Genomic DNA, 23387 nt, shown 5'->3' with positions numbered 1-23387 from the left:
ATAGTTAAATTCTAGGCTGTTCTTTAGCTTTAAATGCACCAGTTAACTGTTTCATCCTATGAAACAGAGCAATATTAATGTCCCTTCTGGAAAGAATGTCTCAAATTTTCTCTGCTGCTATAACCGCGAGAGGAGGTTACTGTGATGAATCAAAGACATTTTCTTGATAATAATGGTACTCAAATGGTGAACATACTCTATTTGTTAAAGAATATTGAGTGTATTTCTAGCAAATGTTAAGTGAGTAAAAAATCTCCGTGCAAAATCTTTTGACTGGTAGTGTATCAAGATCATGATTTTAGATATACTGTATACTTAGGTTATATAATATACTTAGTAATGATGCAGTAAAACTTTTACTTGAGGACAATGCATTAATACATAAAATACAAGAAAGTAAATGTAAGTGTATATGGTATTGTGCTATAGAGAAGGTCTAAGCGTGAGGTCTTGGGTGATGTGTATTTCTTCCTGTTCATAGCAGGTAGCATAATGTTCAGTTAGAAAGAATATATTTACCAGGTTGTAGCTAGAATTAGCTTATAAAACTCTCTGTACCTCTGTACCTTTTATTGCCTTCGGAGTTCTTATTTATATATTTTCTGAGTGGCATACGCAGAATGCACACATGCAGCACATTCCTATGAGCACAGGATGTAAATGCGGTCACATCCCGTTTATGTGTCACCGGCTTGTTTCTGCAGGCACGCCGATCGCGGTCGGCCTTGCCGCAGGTGGGAGCTGGGCGGTACCGCGAATCGCCGCTCAGGAAAGGAGCAGGAACACGCAGGACCTGAGTCAGGGCAGACGGGAACCGGCAGCCCTTAAGATCGCCGAGGGTCCGTTTGCTTTTCCTTAGAGCTTTGTCATCCCTCCAGGAGGAGAGAGCGAGCGACGTGCCCCACATTATGGTCTCTGGAAAACGAGCAGCTCCATTAACTAAATTGCACGCAGGTGCCGCCGTTTGAGACAGGCTGGGACTTTTTATGTGCCATACGGGGGGTGGGGGGAGCAGGAAACAATTCGGGCAGCCTGTCAGGTCAAAGCCGAGCATCAGCGTGATTACAGCCTATCTGCGGCCGTTTCACTTTGAGATTTTACCTGCTGTCATCCGAATAAAACGGGGAACGTCCCACTTTCGCCTGGTGCCGCACGCGAGGGAAAACGCCCGGTCGCATTATGTGCTGCGACCTTACAGGGCGGCCAGGGAATCGGCCCAGTGAGCTCAGCCTTGAGCAGATTCTCAGATACTCTGAATGTCAGATTTCTGTAAGCAGTTAGCGGCGCTCCCCATTTTTAATGCGCTACTCGCTAAAATGCGTTAGGGCAGCGCAGGGAATTTCAAACAAGCACTTAAAACGAGACAGGGCCCACATTAGTGAAACAGATGATGTTATGGAGCTAAATATAGAAAAAATAAAAAAGTATGTAGACACTAAGAGCTATCGACGGAGAATGACATCTCTTCTGCAACCAACAAATGTTCGTTTCAAACTCATAAGTTCATGTTTGCATGCTTAGAAAAACCAGTTAATCTAACTGCATGTCGCTGGACTGCAAGTGGAAACCAGAGTAACAGATCTACGCAAAACACAGGGGCCCTAAAATAACTTGGATCATAATTGGATCGGTCTGGATTAAGGCCCAAAATCTCTAGCAGCACCCAAGACCGTGACAGTCAACCTCGATGACCTCGTCCGACAGAACGCCGAGAAATTAAGACGAAATGTCAGATCTGTAATAAACGACAGAATAACGGGAAACGTGATGCTGAGAAGCAGCCGGCTGAGCACCGACGACACAAAGAAATCTCATCTCGATAAAAGCTTGGGAGTCTCAGGAGTCTTGTCCCTCCCCAGTGAGAATAAACACAAGCCCTGTATGTAGGGGATTTAGAAACCCTTCCCGTTTGGGACCACTCGTTCTGAGAATTTTACTGCAACATGTATCACACAGGCATGAAAGCGTGTCAGAATTCAGTGAGAAGCTCCTGCCCCCGTGTCTGTGGACCTTGCATGTTCTCCACTGCGTTGCATAAGTCTTGGTTCCCTCGCTTCTTCTTACAGTTCCATGACTTGCAAATAGGCTAATTGATGCCTCTGATTTGGTTGTAAGGTATTAGTGTGTGATTGCGTGCATGTTTGTACCCTGCAACCCATCGACGATGTATGTACCCCAACCTCGTGCTCTGCACTGCCTGCAATACACTCCAGGCCCCATTGCAGCCTTTAGCAGAATAAGTGCTTGGAAACTGATGAAACATATCAGAGTTTTTACCCACTTTCTTTCTGTAGATTAAAAAATATGTCCAGCTGTGATGTGTGGAGCCCGTACCACATTCTCATTTTGCTCCCATATAAATCTTCCATATAAAAAAAAGGTCAGAGCTGAATGACCAGTAAATGGAAAAGCAGATATGTCTGCAGTCTAGTCCCATGATCATACTGTGCTATTTACTACCAAGGAAAGACAGGGAATGTTTGATAGTTATTTAGCTATTGCTGTGTTCTGGGTGCAGCATAACCATGTACACACTATTTATGAGGACCAGGCATCCACAAGCACCAGCCGCAATCGCAGGTATTTCCTGCATGTTGCTTCACATCCAGGACCATGGTTGCCCTTGAAAGAGCTGGCAGGTTGTCTTAAAAGGACTCATCTCCGTCACGAGATTATGAGAAACATTAGCAGCTTTTGGCTTATTTTCCTTTTGTTCTGCTGTTATGAGTCATGTTGCACTAAATGAAGCAAAGAATGATCCCTCTGATCTTTCGCTCTGACACATTCCCACCTGAGTGAAGGAATCTTTGGTATCAGCTCACTCAGAAAAGCTGCACTTCTTACCCCAAAATTAGTTACCAAAACGGGAGTTTGCTGTCCGTCAAAATGCCACAAGTACGTATTTCAGAAAAGAATCTACTAGAAAACAAATCACTTGAAAAAACAATTATCTGTCAAAATGGTTTTAAATCTAATTGAATTGTTTTTCATAGAGGAAAGCTTACAAAAATGTCTATATTGTGGAATGACTGAAAATAAGGGACATTTTCTTTGGTCAGAAATTTTCTTTGGTCAGAAACTTCTTTCTCTGACATGACATTTTTACATCTTCAGTATAACAATAAAATAGTCTTTTTCAATTAATCAGAAAACCACTTTTCTGTATTTAGTCTTCAACAAAGGGTATCCCTTTGACATTTAATTTAAAAATGTATTATACCTCATGCAAATAGCGGGGAAATGTGCAAGATTAGGAATTTAGGTTAGTACAAGTAGCATAAACATCCCAGGAGTGCATATCCTACGTGAACAGCTGGTGTTTAAAACTGCTTCATTTTGCTTGGCTTTCTGTGCACTCGGATTTACTTTATAGCATCTAGCGGAAGCTAGCCTGTCCTTCCAGCTGGTATAAACCTCCATTTCCTACTCTCTCTCATTTATTATTTTTTTTTTAAATTGCCGATTGATGTTCCATTGAAGGCAGACGTATGCATGAGTTCACACCCCCCAAAAACACATCGAATTAAACTGACACGATATGCAGCCATATTCTTCGCAATTCATTGCTTTAGAGTGCCGGCTTCTTAAATGCTAAACGTGATTGAACGTGCATGCTTTTCCAAATTTAGTGCGCCAGTCCGAGTGACATTTTGTTTTCCGCCGTTTCATTACGGTCAAACGATACACCTTGCTGGAAGATCAAGATAAAAACCATTTAGGGCTCAGTAAGTGCTCACACGCTCACATAAATGACCCCGGCGTGATGGTCTGCTGCACTTCAGTCTGGGATGCTAGAAGCGTTTAGCCTTGGGAATGACGGCAAGACAGACAGGTTAACGTTTACGAAGGCGAGCCTGGCTCTTACGCAGAGTCGTGTGAAAGCGCAGAGAAGTGGAGACGCCCTCCGGAGATTTACAAGCACTGTAATCAAAAGTGTTAGTAAATATTTCCCCAGCAGTTATTTTTAAGAAAGGAAAGTGCTTCTTTTATTTTCAAGATGATTTGTACTGGATCCCATTGAAGAAATAACACCGAAGTTACAGTCATATTACAGCATGAGTTTTGTACCAGGGCAGTGATATCAGATCGTATATTCAATAAAAAATAAATTAAAAAAACAAATAAATCAGATAAAGATGGACTATAATACCAGACCCTGACAAAAATTCTCTAATATATTTGCATTAGTTCAATATTTGTGAGTAAATGTTGCAATAATCGGTGGTTATAATTATATATCCTCCGCTGTTGTCTGAAATTGATAAAGATAGACAGTCTAAAGATAGAAAGTCCTCTGTGAAGAACTAAATACAGTTTTTGTATTCATTTTATTTTCAAAAGGACTCTACTTTTGTGACACTGTAACATTACTAAATGGTAACTGAAATCATTTTCGCCTGAACAATGAACTCGGACTATATTCTGTTTATTGTGTTGTTATCTTTTGTGCTTTGCATGTCGTAGCAGCGAGACAAACCCCTTTGATGTGTGCGATTATAACTGATGTGTGCATCAGGCCGCCAGCGCGGAGATGTCATTGATTATTTTCATATATTCATACCTCATCATAGTTTATCCTTTATTTATGTATTATCTATTATGATGGCATTAACTAATGAATTATTGTGCTAATCCTATGTTTTTCTTTGAAAGAAGTTGTTTATTTTTCTTCCTCCAGAAGGTGATTTTCATGCACTTCACCTTTACCCCCCTCGACCCCCCACCCCAACCACTCTGCCCTATGAGAACCTGGACTTAAAAGATGGATGGATCAATGGATGGATGGATGGATGGATGGTTCCTTTCCTACAGTGCTATAAATCCCCTGAATATTATTGTTTGGTTGTGTAGTTCATGACACCAAATAACAAAACCGGTGCCACGACTGACGCCTCAGTCCATGATTTATAAACCGACGCCTCGATGCTTCTGTACTGTTCCAGATCTAAAACAGGGATGGTTGCCTTTGAGTGCAGACTTGAACATGCCGAGACATTGGCTGAGTGAACCTTCTAACACCAGCTGAAGTTCACAGGCATGGTTTTCATGAAATGCGTGGATGTAACTTATTATCACTGATCTCTAATTTGACGCTCTTGGACACCTGTGAAGAGGTAGCGGGGCATGTGAGCTACAGGGTTTTAGCCACAAATCGTCTGTGAAAGCTGCTCATTACACCCCAGTAACAAGGGCCGGCCAATCAGAAATCTAGATCTTAAGACACAGGGGAAAAAAACAAAAGTACAGTTAAGACCAGAGTTCTTTAAGGGTTGCTGGTGCAGAAAACATGCACCGCCCATTAAAAAATAAACAAATAACCTGTGCTTTGTACTGGTTTCTCAGTGTTTGCCTCACATAGATTCTAAGGCTGGTGGCATTTCTATTGCACTTTTTTTTAATTTGGAAAAAGCTGGTATGACTGCAATGACGTACGCCTGCTTATTGATAGTGTGCCATTAACTAGCTGTGCCACATGTCTTTGGGGCCCAGGACATGTCATATTCTAAATATTCTGTGCTGTACAGTATGTCAATCTTTCTATTTTCTATTTCTGCTCCAGGCGTTCCTGTTTATTTCCAAAGGGCTGTTTTTCAAGCATCTGACTCTTTCCTACGATAAACGGCAGAAAATTGACAGAATTTATTTGCACCTCTTTCATTGCATATAGGTTTTCTTTAAATTGCAGCAGGTAAAAGAGTATATATTAAATATATCACAGTGTTCTTCAATAGTCCATTGGTGCCATTCATCCACATTCATGTAACCCAAAGGTTGATTTACAGTTGGCTGGGGTCTAATAAGGCATCCGTGCACCTCCTTGTGAGTGCCAAGGTGGAGAAACATGCAAACTCCATTCAGAGAGGAATGCAGATAATATTATTCATCTGTTTACAAATGAATTCCTCTATACCATTACACACTAATGTAAATTCCGGAAAATTATTCTACTATTCTACATGGTAGCAGAGCTTCTCATAGGCTTATAATATAAAAGCTGAAAATAAAAACATTACCTTAATCTTTCTCGCCGCTACCCTGGCTCACCTGGATGTTGGAAAATCCTGAACAACCTGATTTTTATTACAACGCTATTGAGGGGATTATGAAGTGATTTGACTTCCTGCTTCTGGTCTGCATGCACGCTGTTTATATCTCGCGGTACTTTGGGAGGAACTGTGTTCACTGTGGTTGTTGGTTTAATCTGATGTTTGTTATCACTCAGCCCAGCTGGAAATGAAAGGAAAATACCGGGTGGCCAGAGTTCGCCTCCATCGGCTGTCGTATGTCATGGAATCCAGAGCACTGCAGGTCATTAACGCTCGACCAACAGGTGACGTTGCCAGTATGTTAATACTTTTTGCATGTGACATACAATAATAATAGCAGTAATGACAGTAGCAGCAGTGTGTGACCATCTACAAGTCGGCTCCTCCGGTTCCTGATCCCTCACGGAACCTACCTTTGGGTACCTTCCAAGGGTGCCATTTAGTGTTGTAGTCCCAGAACTGGAATACAGTACAGGAAGTACAAACTCCGGAATACAGAGTCTTCGAGATTGTTTTACAAAATATTGGAACCTTTAAGCTTCGGTTAAAAATGTATGTTGTTCAGGAATGTTATAATACATCATACCATATGTAATATTGGCCTTTGTTTTGTCTGATGATAAGTGTGTGTTTGTGTGTGTCTGTGTGCGTGTGTGTGTGGTCCAGGTATACCAAATGTCCCCACAGCGTGATGAATACCCTTTTTTTTTTACCTTAAAGGGACCGATGTCCTGGTCCCCATAAGGGAAAACTCTCTTATTTTATAAAAATCTGTGACTGCAATGAAAAAAACTAAATATGCAAAAACTCTTGTATTTTGTTTGGTTACTTATGGTTATGGTAAGGGCAGGGTGGAGGTTAAGATTGTCATAGTTAACGTTTGCATTTTTTCCGTAGAAATGAATGCATGGTCCCCAAAACAATATGATTACACGACTGTGTGTGTCTGTGTCTGTGTGTCTGTGTGTGTGTCTGTATTTGTGTGTATTTTAGGATTGTAAAGCACCCTTGAGTGTGAGAAAGGCGCTATATAAATAAAAATTGCTGCAGTTCATGAACAACAAAGTAACACAAGGGGTTAATAACCCTTAGCAAAAAATAGTATACTTGAAGTTCATGTTATTAAGTATGCTTGAGTATAAGTATAAGTATAGCAAGTATACTACGGAGCATGTACTCGTAATGTACTAGAAAGTATACCAATTTAATACTTCTTTGGACTAAATTGGAACATTTTTAAGTTTATGAAAGTATACTTTAAGTATACTTTATAAGGTCATTTTAATTTTACAAAGTAAAAGTACAAGTACACTCATCTATATACTACTAGTGTACTAGACATATACTTCTAGTCCACATTTTACTTTATTGAAGTACAATTGAAGTATACTTTCATGAACTTAGAACTAAACTTTTATGAACTAAAACTAAGAAATGCATTTTTTTGCTATTTTACTTGTAAATGGACTGCATTTACATAGCACTTTTCTATTCCTACGAGTACTGAAAGCCACACAGCAGTGGAGGAGGCTACCTGCACACTGGGGGCAATTTGGGGTTCAGTGTCTCGCTCAAGGACACTTTGATGGGTTTAGGAGGGTTTGAACCGACAACCCTGTGATTGCCAAACGATAGCACTACCTCCTGCACCACCATCCAACTTCTTGCGGCTGCTTAGTATATTACTTGTAGCATACTATGTGTATATTTGAAATATACTTCTTAAAGTATTCCTAAATTTAACTCATACTGCATGTACACTAAGGGGTGGTTAGCACTGTTGCCTCACACCTCTGGGACCCGGGTTCGAGTCTCCGCCTGGGTCACATGTGTGTGGAGTTTGCATGTTCTCCCCATGTCGTCGTGGGGTTTCCTCCGGGTACTCCGGTTTCCCCCCACAGTCCAAAAAACATGCTGAGGCTAACTGGAGTTGCAAAATTGCCCGTAGGTGTGCATGTGAGAGTGAATGGTGTGTGAGTGTGCCCTGCGATGGGCTGGCCCCCCATCCTGGGTTGTTCCCTGCCTCGTGCCCATTGCTTCTGGGATAGGCTCCGGACCCCCCGCGACCCAGTAGGATAAGTGGTTTGGAAAATGGATGGATGGATGTATGTACACTAGACTGCAATGTATTTACAAAATCACAAGACAGAATGTTGAGAAGTAAAGTATACTAAAGTATAAGTATAAGCTTTAGTATTAAAGTATGAGTGTAATAATACACTTAGTCTTTTTCTTTATACTTATCAGTATATCACTACACTATTCTTAAGTATATAAAATATAGTATATAAAAAGTAAACTTCAAGTATACTGCCTCAGTTTTAGTATAAAATGAGTATACTCGTAGTACACCTGAATAAACTACTTTTTGCTAAGGGAATTGACCCATCCTGGATTGCATCGTGCACTTTACAAATTTCACATTTTTAACATCCCATGCTCCATAGGTGGACGGTTTAAACTTATTTTTGTTCTCACTCTCACAGCTTTTGCGAGAACTGATGGCTAAAACACTTTGGATGTCTGTCTCAGGGTGTGTTCCCACTTGCCCCCTCCACACAGATGTTTGGAATGCTCTAGAAGGTGTTGAGGTCCAGTCTACTCCTGTTAGGAGTTGTGAAAGCAGGGCTCTGTGGTGTGGTGCAGACCGATGACTGTCTGGTGAGGATGAGTAGGCGCAGAGTATCTCCCTCTCTGGTCTCCACCATGCAGTCATTGATATATCGCAGGAATACATTTAGTAGGAAGATAATAGCTTCTGGGAAACTACATACGTGGCAGGATTACGTGTTCTTACGTGCAGCAGGTTCAGTGATCAACCTCTCAGATCCTCAGCGCATTCTTAAAGAAAGTCGACAAGATAACCAGAAAAAACACAGGAAGCGACAGGCAAGAGACCAGTATGTTTACGTCAGAATAAACGTGAAGGAAACGAAATAATGACATAGGAAAGTGAATATCAAGAGGCCAAAGGTCATTTTATCATCATATTAACGTAGAAAAGTATATAATTCTTAATTGCATGTGCAGGCAGTGGTTGATTCTCAGTGGTTCGCTTCTCGTGTTTGCCCGATTGGCACGGCATTGTTCCTGCCTGCGTTCAGACATGCCTCACTGAAATTCTACGCTTGCTCAGAATATGATTCCTCACATATGCACTTAGCGGCTTTACAAACATGGATTGTAATGTATCTCTGCTATCCTCGATTTCTTATTTTATAATAACACTTGAATTAGCACACAGTAGCACACAGTAGCAATGACCTCACATCCTCCGTTCATTGCTACTGTGTGCTAATTCAAGAAAGTGGAAAATAAAATGGCTTTAAAAATGGTTCTTTTACTATCCTGCATTATTGTGGGTTACTGCTGCCTTGCAGGTTTACCACTTTGAGGACTTTATGGATCTTGTGGTCCTCGGAATTTGATATCCCGCACTACAAGGCTTCTTCATAACACTTTGCTTAGCTTAAAAAAAAATCTGTATATTTTGTGTTTTATTTTAAATCATTGTTGGATTAAAAGCAGTAAAATTTGGAGTATATTTATTCATCCTGTACAATACCTGTACATTAGAGTAATTGTAGAGTTATTTCTCTACAGTTGTAATGGAGCAGGAAGAGGTCAGCCTCCCTACTTCAAGGAAGTACTGTCTTCTCCATGACGTGCCTTTGTGAATCTGAAGAGGACTGTTCCCTGCTTGGGAACATCAGCCACTGTATGAAGAGACTGAGAGGAGGCCATGTCCTGTATCCATGATTTATCCTCCATCGAACTGCCAATGATATTGAATTATGACTGTTGAATTAAAGCTTAAAATATAAAAATTCAATTAGAATTATATGACTGGAATTATTCTAAGCATTGTGACTTATGCATGATTGAAATTCCCTGTGTGTATACTGTATATATATATACATCCATTTTCCAAACCGCTTATCCTACTGGGTCGCGGTGGGTCCAGAGCCTATCCCGGAAACAATGGGCACGAGGCAGGGAACAACCCAGGATGGGGGGCCAGCCCATCTCAGGGCACACTCACACACCATTCACTCACACATGCACACCTACGGGCAATTTTGCAACTCCAATTAGCCTCAGCATGTTTTTTGGACTGTGGGGGGAAACCGGAGTACCCGGAGGAAACCCCACGACGACATGGGGAGAACATGCAAACTCCACACACATGTGACCCAGGCGAAGACTCGAACCCGGGTCCCAGCGGTGTGCGGCAACAGTGCTAACCACTGCACCACCATGCCACACCATATATATATATATATATATATATGCATATATGCAGGAAGCACAAATGCAGAGGACAATTTATACATGACGATTCTGCATGTCCCACCACTACAGGAGGAAGCTGGAGCACCCCCAGGAAATCTAGGCAACTAGGGGAAATCATGCAAACTCCAAGCTCGCTGAGCAGGAATGGGATTCAGGCTAACAAGCCTGATGGTGTCAGGCCACAGTGTCACTGTCGCTCCCCCCAAAATGTTTTTTGTCATTGATCTAGCAAGGAGGAAATGATTAACTGCACTTTCATAATGCATTCATAGAGCAGTCATAACCAGTATGTAAGTATACCATAACATGCTTTAACCGCTGTAATATGCATTAATAACAAATATTAGGTTTTAGGCAGTCAGGGATAATGATGTTTAAATTATCATCATGTTGGTGCGAAACTTATGAGGTTCCACCTGTCAAAGTGTGTCAGCTTAGCATTACTAAAGCTCACCGAAGGTCGCCCCAGTATTTACAGCAACGGTCCAAAGCACTCATGTGTTTTTTGACTCAGTCACTAGCACGCCTCACATGGCCAATCAGTGTCATTGAGTTATTTAATTAATTATGAAGAAATATATTGGACAGGTGGAAAAATTAAACAAATATATGGAATGATTGAGGTGCCCCTGAGGAGAGGTTTGGGAACTGTAGTGGTCTTCATCTAGATATCATGTACTTTTGGAAGAGCAGAAGAAATCATAGTTTGTTTTCATTCGGTTACTTTTAATTTGCATATGTTCTGATGTTAAATTCTGTTTTTCTTCTCCGTCACTTGCTACCCAAATCATTTTCTTTAAACATTTCCTTTCACTGCCTAAGACTTTTCACAGCACTTCATATCATAGCCGTCACGTCTGCTCATTGAACGTATTAGGAACCCAATGCTTTAAGACATCTTAAGGTATGTAAAGGTGTATTTATAATATGTAAAGGTGCAGTTCATCTAAAGCATTACCATTTATAATTCATGAAACTACTTAAGCACATATGACAATGATACATTTATTGCGTGGCAGGGTATGCAGTACCTCGATAATAGTGGACCCTGAACTGTCGAACAGATTATAAAACAGAACTACACTATAAAAACCTAGAACTACTTGTAGAACATGTAGAATAAAACTACGAAAGTAACTTCTACAAAAATTAAGAAAACAATGAAGGGAAAACAACACATTCACTTGAAAAACAAAAGAGATATATCTGTTATGACACTGAAATGTCAGTGTTTCAGTGAGTTCTCTGAAATGATGTTCGTGTGTTCTTGGTAAATGATATTACGCTTTCTAAAGCTGCATAGTTTTTTTTTCCCTATACATATGGTTGGAGTTTCCATTAGTGTCAATTTCTTCAGGGTATACTTTACTGTTTCTCCTTTAAATGTGTTTTTCCTTGTTATTTTTTTTCTCTGCAGTATTTGCTATTCCATAAGTTCCAGAACTCTTACAATACTCAGTACAAAAAGTCACATATTCATCCATGTTCATCATATGTCATCGATTTTCATAATTTTAGATCTTCATCATCTGAACCAATTAGAGCTACCAATGCAGACCTATAATGCAATACTTTACAAAATGTTTCTGCATGTAGTAGAAATGCTCTATAAGGAATGTAGAATTTCATAGATGCACAGTCATTTACCTCCAGATGTATACATTTATATATATGATTTCATGCTAGATTTAACCATAGAATTGTGTTCACAGATGTATGTGGAATCAACAGTCATGCTCATGCTTAGACTTTAGAGTTGCCCGTCTACCTAAAACTCATGTTTACTTTCACATGATATTAGAGAATGATCAAGGCCATCAATACGAGAATATAGCCTTGGGAGTGTCAGACAGAGTGTTACACTGTCAGTGTCACATGGTCTAAATGGCCGACCAATGAGAAACATCCTCAGTGTCAGCGTGAGCCAGGCCCAGCATGTGCTTTCATCAGCTTTACCTGGGCCACATCAGCATGCTAGGACCATGGCTCAGGCTGACACTGTGAGAATGTTTCTCATTGGTCGGCCATTTAGACCATGTAACACTGATAACTTGATATCTTGATATTGAAGGAAAAAACACTCATGACAGGAAAAAACCTACATTAAAAGAAACACAGATAATAGGTGGGTAATCGTATCTTACTTACCTTTTTTAGTCATGTTGGCCCTAATCCTTTCAAAGGGAAGAACATTCTATCCCTGGCCACGCCCCCTCTTTTTATTGGGCCGGATATGAGGGGGCGAATATCGAGTGACATAACAGGCTTCCTGATCCATTTCCTTCCAGCACCACCTCCAGCATGATGAAGCGTGCACTCCTGTCGAGCCCCACACGACAGGAATAGCTTTGCATCTCAGCTGAGGTCTCGACAGGAAGTTTAGACCTCGGTTTCCCAAATCTTCTCGACGGCAGGGCAGTCTGCCAAGCCGCGTCTCAGCTCAGGCTGGGGCGTGGGAGCAGGGAGTACCCGGCCCTCCTTCCCCATGCGTGACGACACTCCAGGAGCCCCGGGGCATGTAGGATTGGTGTCTGCCTCATACACAGCCTCCCACGGCCAGATCAGAACCATCTATTCCTGCAAAGTAAACACACCCTTCCTTCACAAAAGGCTGGCTTGCCATAGTACCCAAGGAATGTAAGGCTGCGTATTTGAGTGTTGGATCGCTATTCTCCAGCCCAGTATTCTCGCATGAACAGTGGACTGAGACGATCATGCTACATTTGGACTAATTGCCCTCATTATTATTATTATTATTATTATGTCAGTGAATTCCCATAGACATATATTCCTGGTTCCTATGTTTGAATAGCATATATTTAATACTAGGTTCTTATTATGTATATATGTATGTTTCTATGTATATTTGTTATTTAAGTTGTTATTATGCAGGTAGCTATTAAATTCCATTCTATGTGCGTAATAAACTTACACAATGACAATAATAAAATCCTTGATCCTTGATTATAGGCAAAACCTGTAAACCATAAACAATAAATCCATAAATTAACATGGAGACTTTAAAGCAGAAACCTATTCAGATGTTTGACAATCTGAATGTGTTGCTGAATTTATTGCATTTAAGCTTGTAATATGACAACCTACGGCACTGGGGTTAGAGACGGCGCTCGAGAGCAGTGACACAGGAGGGTGGGGCATGGCCGGGGGGGGGGACACGGCAGACCGGCGCTCCCTCACAGCTTCCCAGAACGGCGATGCGGCAGCCAGAAACAGGTCTACGATCGGCCCCTGCATGACAGTGACGTGAGAGAGCAGGAGGGTGCAGTAATGCTTCACTGCTCTCGGTGGCTTACCTCACTGCTATAACCAATAGGAGCTGCACAACTTCCGATTGTTTTAAGTCCACATCTATGTGATGGAAATCGAGTCGACGTCGACTATTTCCTGATGATGTCATTAATAAAACCAGAGGAGAAGGCGACGACCTGCATCAAACGACAATCTGAATTCGCAGAACTTAATTACAGTAATGCATATGCTGACAAGAGACAGCCCATAAACAAAAAAAATAAAACGTTTAAGCGGAACAGAAGCAAGTTGGAACAACAGGCTGCAACTCAGCTGCAACAATTTATGCAACAGTAACACTTGTATGCTACAACTTCCATTTACGTGCGAGTAAAGAAAGATTAAAAAGTCGGAAATAACACTTGGGGATTAAAACAAAATTCACACAAGACCCAGCCTGTGCGCCTGCTCCTCCCAGTCACAGTCCTGCCCAGTCACAGTTTTTGCTTTTTGATGCTGGTTTGCGTGTTAGATGATAAGGGCATCAATGTGGGCCGGTTAGTGCGACCGGATTCCTCCGTGTGAGAAATGGGACAGCCCTCATCCTACCCCCGCCCATAAAAATGGACGGTTACCCACGCTTGGCGTGCAACATTTACTTTTTGCAGCATCTTGATCCCTCTTTGTATGCGTCTGCTGTGTGATGACAGTGGGCCACCATGTGAAATCTCATACCCCATTCTGCCTGGCTCTGACTGTGACCTCTTCCTCGTTAAATGTACAAACACGTTTCTTTGACATTTCTCTTCAGTTTTCTTTAATCCAGGCTACTTAACCATGCTCACGTCTCAATCACCTCTCAGTCCCTTTGCTAAATCTAGGAGGCTGTGATTGGATCATTTTTTTAAATGTGATACGGTGTGATTTTATTGGTTGCGATCAGTTCTATGATTGTTTACATGATATTCTCACCTGACTGAGCACGCTAAGCCATTATTAAAATAAGAATGTTTAATGGGAATGTTTAATAGGCATATTTAATGCACCTGGAAATATGAAACAAAACATTTTATTAGAATGAGTCAGGACACCAACAAATGAGACGTCTGGTCACCCTAGGGCTGGATGAAGGCAGGTCTGCTGTCATGTGATGTTATTCCCAGCCACAGAAAATATTGTCTTGTTTGGGGTGTTGGTGAATGGGACAGCCATGTAGGTTTAGCATAGCTCATCCAACTGGGGAAATCTGTTCAGGCTGCATGCCCAACAGTCCAGCGGGTTCGCCACGGTGGGCATATGCAGTGTTACTAAATAATCATGCAGTTCTTTAGCTACATTGCAGTAGTGTCCTGCTTTCCTCCTACTTTGAGAGTGTGGCTCAAAACGTTGCTCAAAATCTTGCCCAAGCTTGGCTTTTTTTCACAGGTACTGGCTCACCTTCGTTCTCCATGGTGTCCTCGGTTTTGACATCCTCACCTAGAATGATAGTTAATAACCAAGATCCTCATAGTCACTTATCACAGAAACCAACAGAAGATCATTCTAAGTCCATTAAGCTGGCTGATTAGCTTCATTCAACTGACACATCCATCACTTCAAGTGGCTCTACAGGTACCTCATCCTTTAGGCTGTTTAGGTACCTCTGGGCGACCTCTCCTTTACTATTCAGGATGAACTTTAGATGTTTGAACTGGGCATCTAGCATACAGGCCACAACACAGATGGATTGTGTCAGATCATCAGACTCCAATTAGAACTGTATTTCTTTGGCTCTTATTCCAAGATATAACCAATCAGATTGTAGAGGAGGTGCGTCAAAGCAAATAGAGGAGGTGGAACAAGACATCTGATTGGTTGCTCCCACCTCCTCTACTTGGTTGGACCCACCTTCTCTACAATCTGATTGGTTAACTCTCTCAACAAATCATTTGCCCTCAGAACATTTTTGCGTAAATAAAACTCCCATAAGCTTAATGAATGGGTCAGTGGTGGAGGATGTCCACAACATATTCTGATGGAACATAGTAGCCAGGTACTAAAAACGCAGTACTTCTCTGACGTCTTCGTCATGTACTGCAGCCAAATGCTCATAGCCTTAGCACGACATACTGTAAAGAGAAATGACGTCAGATAATATCAGTCGTACTACAGAGATAACCCAGTTAATGTCTGTATGAAAGGAAAATACATCCATGCATCTTCTGTGACCAGTATCCAATGCAGATTCAGGGTGGGGTATCACTAGGACGCACAGGGCAGGAGACACAGTGGGTAAAACGTCAGTTAGTTGTAAGGTGTACATGCGTATAAAAGACAATGGAGAAGTACCACTTCACCTAAACATTTGTTTGGTGCAACACTCATCACCCTGGATTCAAAGCCACCACTCTGGAGGTGTGAGGCTGTAATCCAGGCACATGTGGTGTATGCATTATAACTCACATCTGCATGAAAAACAAGGCATGTGTTGTGGTTCTCTGTGTTAGTAAGGTCACCGTTTCTATCCCTGTGGCAGACAGAATATTCGTATGGCTGTTGGACCCTTGAGCAAGACCAATAACCTTCAAAAATTGCTCCTGAAGTACTGGAAAGGTATTTGACCCCAAGCTGGGCTTTCACCCGAATATCTGCATGAGTATCTCTTAGGAGAGCATAATGAGGGTGTAACATCGAGAGATGTGTGGAAACCAAAGAACTGCCATGTGAAAAAAGGCTTGCAGTGAGGTTGGAGTCTCTCTGCAGTACATTCTCCAGTTACCAGAAATAGATTTTGGACAGCAGGAAAACCAGCATCAGAGGCAATTTGGCAGCCAAAGTAGTAAAACTATAAGCCAATAACCAAAGCGAAACACTTTTGATGTACATGGGCTGCTTGTATCTGTTTTTTTTAAGTTTGCAAAGTTACAGTGATCTGATGAATTTCACTTATCTCAGTCATTTTTGTACTCATCCAAGAGGAGTGGAGCCGTGCACAATGTATAAATATATCGATAAACAAGAACATTCAGAATAACATTTGAAATGTTGAATAAATGAATCGTAGATCATAACTGAATGCAGGATAAGAAACTGAACACTAGCGGACGTCTGGTGATTTTCCGCTGTAATTTATTTGACTGTCTTCCCATTTGCATGTGAATTGTGGCACGCCATCCATTATTGTGGGCTGGGTTTAATGAATAAGGCATGCTTTGCTAAATTATTAAAAACCGGTTTCAGTCATTCCTGCACATGTTTTGCATTTGCAGTTTTATTTTGTATGATAATGCATGCCTTACTTCGCCGATTGTTTAAATTATAGCCTCCAATATCAGTTCCATTCATATGGGTCTCCACAATTGTTTTATTATGTTGTTAATATCATTAAACAATGTGTTTACTAAACGAAAATAAGGGAGGGGGGCTATTCTGATGAGGGAGTTTCTGGCAGATGTGTAGCAGTTTTGTTTATGTAGATAGGTCGGTGGGTGTATGTTTACATCCCATAATGCCGTCATATATTTAATGAGCACATTAAAATTTATGATTTTTCATCATAGTAGTGTACAAAATTATTACGTTATTCCATTGTGCCATGAAAATAAAATGGTTAAGGCACCTAGAAATTGGGATGCTAGTGACCAAAACATTTAAATTGTTTATTAATCATATAAAAAAACGTTTAAATTTGTAAATCTCAAGGGTCTTACCAGACATGAAGGAATCTTCCTCAAAGTAATATCATCTTTAATTAGAAGACCCATACGGCATATGCTTTGATTTATGTTCATTTAGTTTCCCTGTATATTGATTTTCAGTACCATGAGTGTCTCACTTCAGGAGAGACAGAAATTCTAATTTAATTACTTAAGCAGAATGAGCTGGCCTGTAAGTGCCCTTTACTGTGAGCCCTTTATGTGTCTTTTGACACAGAAAGTTTGTGATTTGTGATTAATAAGTGATGATGTTGTTGGAAGACAAAATGCCATCTGGTAAAGTATTTAGAATAATAGATGCTTACAGTATGCAAGTCTTGACTATTGAACCCCAAATGAGAAACTGTCATCGTTTGATTAGTCCAAATACTTCTGCGAAATCCTGGAACATATTACAAATTGTGTGTGTTTAAAGGGCTGACTGTCATTAAACAAAGGCCTGGTAGCTAGCACAATGTAATGGATTTAAGTAAACTATGAATTATTATAATAAAATAACAGTCACTAGGGTTAATAATGAATGCATGCAAATAATGTTTCCCTATGTAACTCCTGTCTATCTCTGGATAAATATTGCTTCTTTTTTTTTATTAATATTAGCTTAGAGCACAATATTAGCCTAGAACAGGGTTATGACAGATTGAGATTTTATTCATATGAAACGAATTTGTCTAATACAGTAATGCAAGTTTTTGAAGATAGATAGATAGATAGATAGATAGATAGATAGATAGATAGATAGATAGATAGATAGATAGATAGATTCGTTCATTTTTAAATCTGTCCTATACATTTTGTAAATCATCTTCAAACATATTCAGAAACAGGTACATCTTAAGTGTGGCAGAAGGCTTGGAAACACTTGTTAGGAATGTTATATTTTTAATTCTCCACGTAGTAAATTAGGTAATAAACCCTGTTTTCCAACCCTTTCCACTTACATTGCTTTTAGGGGAAAAAAGGTTTACTACACATAAGTCCCCAATAATTAGGTACAGTTGGAATCCTGGAGGTTCTCCACGCGAGTGAAAAGGTGTAATTCTTTAGTAAACCGTATAACTTCCCTGCAGCTGAAATATATGTGTTCTGCTCTGAAGACCGAGATTTCAGCTTGTAGTTCTCCTGGCACAAGTACCTCCAGATCTTTTTATAGTCCAGAGGAAAAAAACTGAAGTCATTAGTTTGTACGCAAGCCAGTCGCTGTTGCTGTTCACTTTTTAGAGGAGGGCAAAGACATGAAAACCCCAAGAAATGAACCACTCAGCCAGGCTGTTATAGAATAAGAACACATAAAACCTCCACTGTATATAAAATACCACAATATTCCCCACTACCAACAACTTATCTCCATCTTTATCCTGAAAATACAGAAATATGTGGCATGAAACCTGCTTCTAATCCAGGGCTGTTCAAATCACGGCCGTCAAGGTCCAAGCACTGCTGATTTCCCAGCCTCCCTTTACCTGTGAGCTGGGTGTGAAGCCTCTGTGGCCAATCAGAATCAGTAATTATTAAACTAACTACTGGTAAGAACTGAGAACAAGGCTTGGATTTGGAATTGAGGGTTAGAGCCTTTTACAAAATACACTCAAAATACTAGTTGCATTACTCAGAAAAGAACAACACTCTTAGCTACTTGATGCATATGTACTTATTTATTGTACCAGTCAGGTTTGAGGGCATTTTCTGGAAACTAAGGTCCTTTCCCCAGACATGTCCGCTCACATCTTCTGCAGAGACTCAATGTGCTTGGAGGTTGCTTTTCAGCTCCGTTCATCCTATAAAAGTTTCATGCACTTGAACCGTCAAGTTTTAATACTTTGTGATCTCCTTCACTTTCCTTCTTCACCAGATTGCATGGTTTTGAGGGGTACCTTGTTGAAGAATAAAGGACCAACTAGCTATAATCCTGACAGAAGAACATGAAATACACACTGATAGCCGGGCTCATAGAGATTGCCATGGATTTCATACAGATTAAGTCTGACACCAGCAAAGAAACCACAGACCATGACCCTAACCCCAGACCAGCTTCCTCTCCCATTAACAGATAGTGTACACAGCTTGAAGCACAGATAGTATTGCTTTCAAGTAGGTGTAGTTCTCCAACATTATAGTGGCTTGGTTTCTAACAACGAAGCTCTAAGTTTGCAATTTCAAGTCAAGTAAGTCACTGTCTAGATAACGGAATGATTGATATTCACCAATGGAGATGACCTCTTAAGGAATCCATCCATCCATCTTCCATACTTCCATCCATCCTTCCTTCCATCCATCAATTTTCTTACCTCTTACAATGGTTAGTACTGTGAGGTCCCCAGGGCCCGTCCCCGGGGCCCGTCACCGGGGCCCGTCCCCTGCACACACACGGGTAACGGGACACTAGGTCATCGCAGTACATTTCAGGATGAATTGCTGGAATCCCAGGTAACACAAAGTGAAAGACACAGACTCCAAACAGACAGGGCGGCGGGAGGATTCCAGTCCTGGAGATGTGAGGCGATTCTGCTCCCCGCCACACTACCACGTAATCAATTACGACGGTTCATGTAGTTCATGCAGGAACTGTATTACTCCGTGATTTGTTCTTGAGTAGTACAGTATCTGAGTTACTAAGTTACTTGTGCCCATGAGGTGTTACCTTTGTTTTGAATTAACATTACAGTAACTGGCCAAAGAAATTCGTCATTTGAATTTATATCAGCAAATACTTAAGAGCCAATGACTAGATCATTATTGCAGCTCAGCAACATTATGCAGCAATAAAGTGAAGTCAGCTGAGTACCTGAATCTCCTGAATGGCCAGGTTACACCTCCATCCACCATCCAGGGATTTTTCTCTTCCCTGTTGGCATGGGCATATTCCAGGACAAGAATGCCAGGATTCATTGGGTTCGAATTGTCAAAGAGTGACTCAGGGAGCACGAGGAATCATTTTCACGCCTGACCACAGAGTTGTGACCTTAACCTCACTGAAGGTCTTTGGGACGTGCTGAAGGAGGCTTTATGGAGGTTCACCTCACTTGTCAATAGAGGATCTCTGTGAGAAATGAATGCAAATCTGGATGAAAAAAAAAGGTGAGATGTTGCATAAACCTGTGGAGACAATCCCATGACAAATGTGCGCCATAATCAAAGCTAAATGCGGCACAACGAAAAATTAATTCAGATGGTGACTTTTTTTTGGCCACGCAGTATATGCACTCTGGCTGCAGATTCATGTAAGAAATCAGCATTTAACAGTTTTCCTGTGAGTTCTTAATAGAAAATCCTATGACCAGCATATTGATATTTTTATGAAATAGTCTGCAGTTCCTTTTAAATTAGTAAGAGTGCATTTAATAGCAGGTGTTTAACATTTAATGCTTGGCATTTCAAGGTGATTCTTGCCTACATACATGGGTTCCATGGGGTTTTTTGTGCTCTGTGGGTGAACTTTGGGCTGCCGCTGCCTCGCGGCATGCTAACCGCACACGTTAACTAGGCGCTTGTGCTCAAATCTGCAGCACCCCACAGAGCTCTCATGTGGCCTGGGCACGGAAACCGCTGCTGACAAGCGGGCCAGCCGGCTTGGTCATTACGCGAGACAGCGGGGGGGGAGGGGGGGGGCAGGCATGACAGCCTTGTGCTCGACTTGCTCTTGCCATGCGCTAAAACTGAGTCTTTACTGGCACAATCTGCATTGTTATAACTTTTATCAGCCATAATAAAGTTGTATACTTGCTTATAAACTGTGATTTAATGATCCAAGAGCTTTATAAATGCTAATCAACGAAAGAAAAAAAAAAACGAATGTCTGAAAGCGGCTATATTATAACCATGAATATTTACAAAATATGAAATTGTAAATATGGGGAGTTTAAGGCTGGTTCCAATTAAGGAACAGCAAATACAATAATTGTAACTTGAAAATTAACTACAAGCAGTTTTTGAAACCAACAAATCATTTCATTTATACTTTAAGTTCAGATAACAGGTACTAAGTCCTCTAAAAAAATGCTGTTTATCTCAGCCAGACCTTGGCATGCATTTTTGTGAGCCTGAGTTCCACTTCCAGTGATGCTCACAGTGTTCACAATACGGGGAATCCACTGATGTTTCTGGTGAATCAGCATGCATTGTGGTGAAGTGATTTTCCATTGTTTTGTCTTATTCTGTTAGAGCCTTAGAATGTCTGGTCCCAAAGAACCGTGCAGTGAATGATGGGTGATTAAAGGCCAAGAAATGAGGGCTGGTGGTCATGCAGCTGAACGCCATACCTTCACGGAATATACATCCAAATAAAAATAAATCTTCAAAATTGTTGCCATTTGATGCAGTGTGTTTCCATCACTTACCCAGAAAATTCCAGTCACGGTAGGAAATTATTCACTATTTTTTCTGGCCTGTGTACATTTCCCCCATATTACCTCTGTTTTTTGTGCTTTTCATTTCAGTTTCCTAATACGAGGTGTAATTGAAAATAGATTCAGTTGAAAGACATGCATTTAAGTTAACTGTCCTCTCTGGATCACCCATAATGCATGTCTTCCCCTGCCTTGCGCCCTCTGCTGGCCCCCACCACTGACCCTGTACTGCAAAAGGGGCCGGAAGGTGGATGGAAGTGTTTGTTTGTTGCACATGATTCTATACATCATGCAGGTAGTCATCAGTTGTCATCAGGAATAAACCAGCACAGGATGGAAAGTTCAGGTTCATAAAGTACAAATCCAGTTGAGTACTCTGTGACTGTGATTCTTTATAATTAATTGGTTGATGGAAACAAAACCTTAGTCTGGATTTGTAATTTCTGAACCTGAACTTGCCGCTTCTTCTACCAGAGGTGTAGATGGGATGCCCAGTGGAGGTACCTGTCCTGTTGGGGAAAGATTAGAACAGAGAGACTAGAGTACTTTCCGGTAGAGCTCTCCAGCTGTAATAAATAAACTTAACATAAATGTACAGGCGGCGATGGCCTGCCCTGCAGACGAGACAAGCGATTGCCTGGTGTGTCTTATGATTAGAAAGAACTTCTGTTGGTTATTTACATTAATTTTAATATCTCACTGCTTGAAACAGATGCGAGGTAGCTAGTTAGCATCCAGATGCTATATGCTACTGAAATGTTTTTAATATAAATGAAATGACAAAATTTGCTTCCTGTTGCACTGTGCAAAGTCTCACCTAGGGCAAGACAGAGCATGACGACAGGAAATGCTCAGCGATATTTTTTAGCACAAGCACACTATGCTACGGGCTTTTCAAAAGCTGACGATGAGTTATATTTAAATGAAGAGTCCTCAGATTTATGGAAGAATTTTAAAAAGCAATGTTTAAGGTACATAGAAATACATAGAAATAGCATCGAAGCAGAAAATGCCAGCCAGCAGTGCAATGGACTGGCAATGGACTCCTTTCACTTCTGGACAGCTTGCTGAAATGTTCTCATATCCTCTGAAATGAGAATGAAACCGTCCCGAGTAGCCAAATTTCCAAAGGGAGGTAGCTTATCATGTAAGAGCAACGAATGGTAACTGCTGACTCTTGTCACTCTACACAAATCTCACATCTGTTATAGGGGAGCAAAACGTAGGCAGGGTGTCTCAGTTGAGTGGAGTCTTCCAAAACTCATCGACCTGGTGCTCAGTGATGCAATTAAAGAGGTCAGGACAGTAAATCACTTCAGATTAGTGTTGGGTAGAATGCAATTATACGACACATCTGGAAAGAAAAAAACATATTGGGGTTGAGCTAATTTGCAAAGACCCTGCATACTCGACAGTGCAAAATAGGTTGAGCATTAAATGCTAGATACAGCACAAAATGTTAGCAAGATCTTTAATACTTCTGTGGAGAAAACTCACCAGTCAAATCCCGAGTGCCGCGCTAGTTCATGAAGTTCATTAGAGTTCATTTGAGTTCATTGAGTTCGTTGGGTTTATTGAGTTCAATGTTTCTTAGAAGAGACTGACACTGAACGTCTTTTGGCAAACAGTCAGGTTTAGGAAGTGTCTAAATGGCATTAATTAGCTGTTGAATCGGCTTAATTTAGACACTTACATGAGGACACGTCACAGGGGTGGTAAGGGCACCTGAAACAGCGAAATGCAGATCCAAGCGATGC

The 23387-nt window shown here is 40.9% G+C and overlaps 1 long non-coding RNA gene across 1 annotated transcript; it reads left to right on the top strand.

Annotated features, from left to right (window-relative positions):
• The first annotated feature begins 6136 nt into the window (after positions 1 to 6136).
• Positions 6137 to 9879, top strand: LOC125715974 (uncharacterized). The gene is made up of 2 exons (XR_007384234.1): positions 6137 to 6331; positions 9651 to 9879. It is a non-coding gene; the product is annotated as an uncharacterized LOC125715974 (long non-coding RNA).
• The last annotated feature ends 13508 nt before the right edge of the window (positions 9880 to 23387 follow it).

The sequence above is a fragment of the Brienomyrus brachyistius genome, chromosome 20, assembly GCF_023856365.1.
Source record: "Brienomyrus brachyistius isolate T26 chromosome 20, BBRACH_0.4, whole genome shotgun sequence".
Lineage (NCBI taxonomy): Eukaryota > Metazoa > Chordata > Actinopteri > Osteoglossiformes > Mormyridae > Brienomyrus > Brienomyrus brachyistius.
The sequence above is the reverse complement of the archived record's forward strand: the minus strand, read 5'-3'. Positions and strand labels throughout refer to the sequence as shown.